This window comes from Chenopodium album, chromosome 3 (assembly GCF_948465745.1).
Source record: "Chenopodium album chromosome 3, dcCheAlbu1.1, whole genome shotgun sequence".
Classification (NCBI taxonomy): Eukaryota; Viridiplantae; Streptophyta; class Magnoliopsida; order Caryophyllales; family Amaranthaceae; genus Chenopodium; species Chenopodium album.
This window is the reverse complement of record NC_137836.1, coordinates 85,670,445-85,677,756: the sequence shown is the minus strand read 5'-3', so window position 1 is coordinate 85,677,756 and position 7,312 is coordinate 85,670,445.

Genomic DNA, 7,312 nt, shown 5'->3' with positions numbered 1-7,312 from the left:
TTCAGATCCTTCAAAATCTAACTTTTACCCATGATCACCAAAAATAAAAAGACAAAAAAAAAACACTTTTCCTCTCCGTCTTCCCCTAACCCCTTTCACTCCTTTACCCACCTCCTAACTGGCTAAAAGTGGCCCCCTTTTAACCAGTAGCCTCCTTCCCTTCTTCATAATGGTTTGGGCGGAGAGAATTAAGAGGATCGATTTTCCTTCCCCTATTAATAAAACCAAACTCCTCCTTTGTTTGAGATATTTGAAAGGAAAATGGAAAATCACCTTCTCCCTCCTCTCATCTCCCTTTCCCTTTCCCTTCCCTCTTTTTCCTTCTCATCCCTTTTCCTTCGTTATTGTTATCCAAACATATATGTTTTTATTTGGTAGAAAACTAAAAATCTTTTTAGAGAGCTTTTAGCTTATTTTGCTCTATTAGAGGTTTGATCATTCAAATAAGATAATATGGGTGTTGGTAAATAGCTTATTAAAAGAGATTTTTGAAAAGCTATTTTAGAAATAGTTCATTATAAGAGTTTTTTCAAATTAGCTTATTGAAAAATTAGCTTTTTGGTTTTTAAATACACTAAAACAACTAACAATAAACAGCTATTTACCAAACATTTTTACACAATTAGTTATTTATAACCAGCTAGTCAAACTAGCTAATATAACCAGTTAGTCAAATAAGCTACTAGCTAATTACAAAACAAGACCATAATTAGTCAGCCCATTTCTCTTCACACCTATTTACTACACCAGTGGCCCACTATCCCCTCATCTCTCTTCTTCACTATCACAACTGTCTCCTCATCCCCACCACTCCACATCAACCCATTTGAAAATCTCATAACCTCCCTTCAAAACCTCCTCAAAATCCAACACACCTGCCTAAAGCCCACAAACAAAAGCCAAGGTTTCGAGAGTGGGTTTTTCAAGTGGTTTTAAAGGTGGTTTTGATGGTGGTGAGATTTCTAGTGATTTTGGGGAGGAATGGAGCTCATTTTAAAGTGGTCAAGGTTAGCACGGCCCAACTTTGCCCGATTTTGGGCAGAATTTTTCGGCCCTAGCCCGGTCCAAAAAAATTGGGAATGCGTTTTTATGCGCAAATTATAACATGCACCCTTGTGCATGTAGTTCAGTGTGAACCATTAATTAAACGATGCGTTTAATTGGGTAATTCACAAAACTTCAATATTCTTTTGTTCCTTTTCTATTTTGTGCGTCTTCCAAGCTCTTCTATTTCCTTATTTAAATCTGTCCAATTTTCTGATTCTCTATCTTCTCTTCTTCTTAAACTTTCCTCCACTTTCTCTCTCCTCAATTTTTCTCTCTCCTCTATTTTTCTCTCTCTGCTTTGATTGAATTCCTTCATCACTTTGTAACTCAATAAGTTGATCACTCTGCTTGTATGAATTCGTTCATCGCCATTAAAATACTAAGCACTATGGAAGGCATTCTTATACATACTTGACGAGATCGGCAATGTATGTCAGATTTTTTTTATTACAATTGATATCAATTTCTAATTAGGTCATATGTTCTTAATGCATTTTAATGATTTTGCAATTGAAATGGATTTGATTGAGGTTTTGATGATTTGGCAATCTAAACTACGTACTCTTTCAATTATTAGTTGTAATTTGGTCTACTTTCTTATAATTCATTTTTACAATCAATTAAGCTTTGATCTAAGGATTGATGAGTTTTGCTTGTTTTTAGTATGATTATGAATGTTCTGTTCATAATTTGGTATTTTGAACATTTTTTTAAAAAAATTATTAACATTTTATTTGAAGAAGAAATCTACTCTAACTCTATGAAGAACAAGTTAGAAATAGGAACTTATAAAGAGGACTTTTGAGCTATAATGGTTATTCTTTTTTTTTATTTTAATTGCTTAATTTTTTTTATTTTCAGTTTCATTTATAATTTAATTGTTAAATTGATGCTTTAATTTGTATTTAATGAATATAATTTGTTTATATCATGTTTTTGAACATTTTGTTCATATAATTCACACTTTTCATTTTATTTATTATCAAAATTGTTATTAGCAGTATCATATTATGAACATTGTTTCTATTTTTATGAACACTTAGGCTACTTTAATGAACCTTTGCGTTTTACATAATTCTCTGAGTATGTATATTTGCTTTTTAAAAAATAATTGTACACGTAATTATGAACATTTTTTCCCTGTATTTGAACTTTGTCGTTTTATTTTTGAACTCCAGTAATGATAATTATGAACTGTGTTTGTTTATTGCAGTTAGAACGTATGAAGTTGTTTATAAGGAAAGTCTAAAGGCTGAGTAGCAGTGTCTTCAGGTGCAGAAGTTTTTGAAGGGTGTTCAGTGGTTTGTAGTTGGGGTTCAGAAGTTGTTGTAGGGGGTTCAGAGGTTTGTGGTAGGGTGTTCAGTGGTTTGTGGTAGGGGTTTAGAAGTTTTTGTAGGGGGTTTAGAGGTTTTTGTAGGGTATTCAATGGTTTGTGGTTGGGGTTCAGAATTTTTTGTAGGGTGTTCAGTGGTTTGTGGTTGGGGTTCGGAAGCTTTTGTAGGGTATTTAGTGGTTTGTGGTTGGGGTTTAGAGGTTTTTGTAGGGGGTTCAAAGGTGTTTGTAGGGTGTTAGTGGTTCGTGGTTGGGGTTCAGAAGTTTTTGTAGGGGATTTAAAAGTATTTATAGGATGTTCGGTGGTTCGTGGTTGAGGTTCAGAAGTATTTTTAGGGTGTTAAGTGGTTTGTGGTTGTGGTTCAGAAGTTTTTATAGGGAGTTCACAGGTTTTAGTAGGGTGTTCAATGGTTTGTGGTTGGGGTTCAGAAGTTTTTATAGGGAATGTTGACACCGAAATTTTGTTAATTATTAGGTGTCAGATATATGTAAATAAGGAGATAATATAAAAAATTATAAGATATTTATCTTTAGAATCTCATAGATTATTATCTTTTACTCTACAACACTCTATATAAAGAAGGTCGTTTATAGGGTTTATGGAGGCTCAGATGGAACAAGTCACAAAGACTCCATCTCCTCTCTACTACCAAACATTGTAGGTCCATAGTATGAAATAAGCCGACAAGGCCCTGTACTATAAACAAATATTAAACTCTAACCCTTTGGAGAGAGGAATCAAGAGATCTACTAGAGTTGTAACCCCACAAATATCAATGAAATAATTGTTCCCACATATTTTTCTACCTCTTTATTTGCATATTGCAGGTTTGAATTTTTATGGTTTATAAATTGGCACGCCCAGTGGGACAATTTTCGCTCTTCATCTCCACTCTCCAAATTTCAAAACTCGTAGATTTAATGGGGGCATGCAAAATTTGCTTTCAAATTCTATTCGAAAGTTTCGAGACCAAGTTGCATCCGATATCAAATCTCCACAACAGGTCTCGAGGGGGCATTGTTCAGAGGTTTTTGTAGGGTGTTAGTGGTTCGTGGTTGGGGTTCATAAGTTTTTGTAGAGGGTTCAAAGGTTTTTGAAGGATGTTCAGTGGTTCGTGGTTGAGATTCAAAAGTATTTTTAGGGTGTTCAGTAGTTTGTGGTTGGGGTTCAAAAGTTTTTGTAGGGGGGTTCAGGTGTTTTGGTAGGATGTTCAGTGGTTTGTGGTTGGGGTTCAGAGGTTTTTGATGAAGGTGGTTAAAATGTTTTTGAAGGGTGTTCAGTGGTTTGTAATTGGGGTTCAAAAGTTTTTGTAGTGGTTTTAGAGGTTTTTGAAGGTGGTTAAAATGTTTTTGAAGGGAGTTCAATGGTTAGTAATTGGGGCTCAGAAGTTTTTGTAGGGGGTTTAGAGGTTTTTGAGGTTGGTTTAGTGTTTTCTGGTGGCTTATCAGAAAATTCTTTGGGCTTATCAGAAGTTTATAGGGGCTCTTGTGTTGCTTCTAGTGTTTTATCATAAGTTTCTGGGCGATGTTCAGAAAATTCTTGAAGGTGTTCAGTAGTTGGTCTATAATTAAATATTAAACAACAAAAGAAGAAAGTACACAAGATCCAAATAAATTATTATTTCATACCAAAATACTTGATAAATTTTTACACAAATTATTGCTTCATACAGCACATATATATGGACATAAAAGACAACGTATGTGAACATCAAACAGGAAATATATGGACAAAAATATGAAGGTAATGAATATGGAACGATTAACATTAAATTTGCTAATTTTATTGCAAAAAAAAAAAATATCCATTTTTTTATTTTACAAAATACAATAAACTTTATATTAAAGTGGATAGAGAAAGTAGAGTTCAATTGTTGAAAATTTTAGAGCTTCTAGTAGTTTAGAGATAGAAAAAAGGGGGAATCAAAATTGTCAATGAGGGAAACAAAAAATAATCTTAATTAAAAAAAATAAAAAAAAAATACGAAAAGGTTTTTGAAAGTTTTAATTTAGATTTTCAAAGAAAAAAGATAATATCAAAATTCAATGGTGAAAAAAAAAGGGTTGGGCTTCTTACTATTGGGCGTGGGCTTCTTTATGTTGGACACGGATCCTCTGGCAGGGCACGTATTGGGCCTGGTGCACCTATTTCAAGGTGCATCATGGGTATGTAATACCAATTGCGTTTTTATGTATATTTAGTTGTTTTTTTTAGGTCCGGTTAAAAAATGGTCTGAAAAGCCCACACGGCCCGACCGTTTTGGGTGGGTTTGGGCACAAAAAATTCGCCACAAAGCTTGGCCCTACCCGGCCTGCCCAGAGAAATGGACTTAATTTTTAGCTTCGGCCCAGCCCGACCGCCCAATTCAATGATCATTTCTAGTTCATTTCAATGGAAATGTGGAGTTTTGCTTATTTAAATTTGCCTCAATTTGACACATAAAACAAGTCACCTTAAATCGTTCATTTTAGAACAAAAATTGGACTCTAAATTATGATTGAACTAGTTTAGGTTCCGTGCGAACGCACGGTAATTACTAATAAAATACGAAGTGTAAAGAATTGAATTTTTTTTTTTTTTTTTTCATTTCATGTGTCATTTTACCTAATTTGCTTTTGGTAGATGTAAATATTACATAAGAAAGATTTGTTTTTGTTTTATTTTCCATTGTTGTAAAACTTTTATTTTAAGACAATGAGAACAAAACTTGTGTAACAAAGAATTTTAACAATTCTCCATTTCATATTATTTGCATTTTTTATTTTTTTTTACAGAAACTTTGGGGTATTATTTGTAAAATATAAAATATTTCAAAGTTCCAATAATATGAAATAGAGGTATGATAAGATTTTATTTAAAAATTCTCTAAAAATATTATATATCACAATTGTTTGATCCCTTAAGTTAAATTAAATACTAATTTCCCCCCCAAATATTCTCTTCCACATAATAAAAGATGGAGTATGTTATATATTTAAAACAAAATTGAATTGAAAATTTAGGGCTTGTTTGACATTATTTTTGGTTTTCAGTTTTCTGTTTTTTTGAAAACCAAAAACCAAAACACACGAAACAAGAAAAAAGTGTTTCCACTAATCAGTTGTCAATTTTCAAAATTATCATGATTTTAATAAGTTTAATTCATTTTTTATTCATTATGGGGCACATATCATATACTTTTAAAAACCAAAAAACAAAAAATTACAACAATGTCAAACGAACCCTTAGTTAAAAATTATGATTGCAAAGTAGGATGAAATAAAATAGATTGAAATTTAACATGTACGTATGTAGTATATATGGAATAGTATCTATTTGTAGAAAACTAACAAACAAATAATTGTAGTTTTTTTTTTTTTTTAAAAAAGTAATACTCTTTACTGTATTTAAAAAAAAGGTAATCATCATATTTCTATATAATTTTTTTTTACTAATTTCTTTATTTCCCCAAAAAAAAAAAAGACACACCATAAGATGACACATGTCTTTGCTAGTGTGTCTATGTAAATTACTAGATTATTCTCGTGCGATGCACACTTTGAACAAATAAAATTTTCTAAATTTGTTTATTATTTTTTTTTCGTATAAAAATTTATAGAAATCCTAAAATAAATATTACATCAAATATTAAAAAAAATAGAGGTTATAGAAAAATTGAATGATGAAAGGGGTAACTGAGGAAGCAAAATTAAATTATTTATATTGTTTTTCGGAAATTGATACTAATAGTAATATAGCTAATCAAAAGTTTTTTTTTAAAAAAGCATGAGCTTTCAAAAAAATTAAAATAAAAGGCGTAAAATAATGTTATCATGAATAATTTTGGAGGGAAAATTTTAATAACAACTTGACATGTCTAGCGTGATGTCAACGGTTGTTATTTTAGTATATCTATCTATCTATCTATCTATCTATAATATTATAGGTAGATAGATATATAAATTGATTGATTGATTATTGATTGATAGTTACGAAAATGTCACGTGACAACAACAATCAATCAATAATCAATAACTATATACGAAAAGACACATCAGCAATGACACATGTCATATTCTGGTGTGTTCTAAGTATATAATTTTTTTAAAAAAAAAACTTTTGAAAAAAAATGATAGGGAATATAAGCAAAATATTTTTTTCTAAAATTTAGAAAAACAATCGTAAAATAATATATTTACCAACTTAGATATCTAATCATATCATTCGATGGCTAATTATGAATTTTAATTCCAAACCTAGCTAAATTATTGACTTCAAAGTAAATTAGCTATTTCTTTTTCCTTTGAACCAGTTTTTGTTCAGGTTTCAAATATCATTCGATTTCTATATAAGTAATTGTTTTTTTAATGTATATAATTATTCTTTATTAGTAAAAAAAGCACGAATATAATCTTTCAACCTAACATAATTAGCAAATGAATCCCTCAAAAAAAAAAAAAAATTAGAAAATGAATTTTTTTATTATTTTTTTTTTATAATCTATACTATATACTAAAGTAATCACCAGAGTTATCCCTTAAGTACACATGTCACATTCACAACAAAAATTTTCCCGCCTAAATATTTTTTAGCTTTTTTTTTAAATTTCTTTTTTTCCCTTAAAAAATAACATGATAAAAAAATTTAATGAAAAAAAACTTACAATAATTTATAAAATATTTTAAATAATGTATCTAACAAGAGAATTTTAAGGATAGACATGATATGAATTCAAATTTAAAAATAAAAAATGTTACATATAAGCCATTTCATTTAAACTAACTCCATTTTAATTGAATTTTATTCATTTATTTATTTATTTTTATTTTCAAGTCTTATTATTATAAATCCGTGCATTTGCACGGGGATAAAACTAGTGTGAAATAAGTATAAAAAAGAAAGTTTGAATTATAATATGTAGTTATAAAAAAAGGTAGTATTTTAAGTTGCTTG